This window comes from Galeopterus variegatus, unplaced genomic scaffold (assembly GCF_000696425.1).
Source record: "Galeopterus variegatus unplaced genomic scaffold, G_variegatus-3.0.2 Scaffold4022, whole genome shotgun sequence".
In the NCBI taxonomy this organism is placed as follows: domain Eukaryota; kingdom Metazoa; phylum Chordata; class Mammalia; order Dermoptera; family Cynocephalidae; genus Galeopterus; species Galeopterus variegatus.
Window position 1 is genome coordinate 43,947 of NW_007730133.1, and position 2,103 is coordinate 46,049.

A 2,103-nucleotide genomic window follows, 5' to 3' on the forward strand; every position below is an offset into this window, starting at 1 on the left:
AAAAAAAAAAAAAAAATGGAATCATTTCAAGTTTCTTTTCACATCACAAGGGATTAAAACTAGAAATCAATAACAAGCAAAACTTTGGAAACTATACCAATACATGAAAATTAAACAACATACTCCTGAATGACCTATGGGTCAAAGAAGAAATTAAACAGGAAATACAGGGTCTCCTATAGATGCTAAAATTCCAACATATCTCAAGTGGAACTCACATTCTTTCCCACCAAACCTGTTCAGTTTTATTATTCACTTAACAGCATCAACTTCTACAGAGTCACTCAAACTAGGAAAACTTGAAAGGTAAACTCTTGAGGTTCCTCACCCTGCCTTCAGTATGTCACTGAGTCTTGCCACCTCTTCCTCTGAGCTTCTCTCATATCTCACCCCTCTTTCCTATTCCCTGAATCACTGAAATAGCACTCCCAACTGAACCTTTGGATATGGTCTTGATTCCACTCCAAGGTACCCTCTATACATTGCTAGAATCATCTGTACAATGTCACGGCCCATGAACACCATACAGTGCACACCACCTATGACTCCCAGAATGAAGTCCAAGGTCTGAGACCTGGCACACTATTCCCTTCACAGTCTGATCTTACCTACCTTTCTGGTCTCACCTCTTACCACCCCCAATCCCATCACCTTGCTCTAGCCCCACCTGACATCACATACTTCCTGAACACACCTTACATTTTCACATCCTGACCATTCTGTTCCCGGAGTATCTTCCTGTTTTGCTCACATCTCAGCAAAAGCTCAACCATCATCTCCTGTCTGAAACTTTCCCTACCCTTGACTCCCTGTGATTAATTGTTGTCTTATCTATGTTCTCAGAGCACTTGATCTATACCCCAGTTCACAACTCTTCCTTGGCATCCCACTGCACATCGAATAACATCTAAATTCTTTATCTACCTACCTACATGGGACCCTTGCCTACCTGTCCAACCCGATCACATTCCCCTTCCCCTTTCATGCACACAGAGAAAAAGCAACCCTCCATATGATCCAAAGCAGAGGAAAAACCCAGAGTTACCTTATATACTCCAAAGGTCAATGTGTAATCTAAAGCCATGCATTATAATTCTATGTCTTTCTTAAACTATTATTGAAAGTAGTATTATTTCTGGACTGTCTACCAACTCAGCAATTAGGAGCATATAGAATAGTAATGATATACTTGTTGCCTTAATTAAGCTTTTACTGTTACCAGGCAGAGCACTAAATGCTTCACATGCATTATTTCATTTAATGCTCAAATCAGCCCTCTGAGGTAGGTAGCATTATTCTCCATTTTTAAAAGAGGACACTGAAATTAGCAAGGTTATAAGACTTGTCTAAGGCCACACTGTAGTAACAGGCAAAGTCATTTGTCTGTGTCTTTGTCATTCCAGAGCTTGTGTTCTGATCATTATGCTACACAGTCTCCATAGAACAGCTGCTAAGGGAATACCAGGGTTAAGTCCACAGCTAACCTACCAGGAAGATAATCTACAAAGCACTAAATTAAATTTCTTAGAAATTACCTGAATTGGCATGAAAGTTTTAAATCTGCAAACAAGACCAGTACTTTAAAATTTTTTAGACTGCAGGAAAGGTTAGACTTCCACTCCATTTTCAAAGAATTATTGAAACTCAGAGGGGAAACTCTAATAAAGATGAAATAAAAGGTCAAATAGATTCCAGAAAGAACCCCTTTTCTAGGACAAATGGCATGCTGGGAGTTTTGCTGTGGGTTCTAGGAATTTAACTCAGGATACCAACAGAAATTCATATGTAAAATGCACTACAGGCAACATTTTTGAAGGCTTATTCACTGTTTGCTGACCAATGCTATCAGACAACTGCTTCTGGAGTGGACACAAGGCATGCTGCTTGCAGAATGTCTTGGCTTCATTTAGGAGAAAGGGGAGATTGAAGAGCAGATATAAACCTCCTGTGACCAACAATTCCAAACAGATGTCCACCATCCACACCTAGCAGATGGAAACACATCTTTGTTTTTGTAGTCTTACCTAGAAAGCCCTCTGGCCGCAAACTTTCCAGAACTCAGATTCCAAGATAGATCTTAGTCCATTGTAAGCTGAGACTTTA

The 2,103-nt window shown here is 39.8% G+C and overlaps 1 protein-coding gene across 1 annotated transcript in view; it reads right to left on the bottom strand.

Annotated features, from left to right (window-relative positions):
- LOC103602132 (inactive serine protease PAMR1-like) overlaps positions 1-2,103 on the bottom strand; it is a 69,048-nt gene that overhangs the window by 23,833 nt on the left and 43,112 nt on the right. The gene's annotated exons all lie outside the window — the stretch shown is intronic.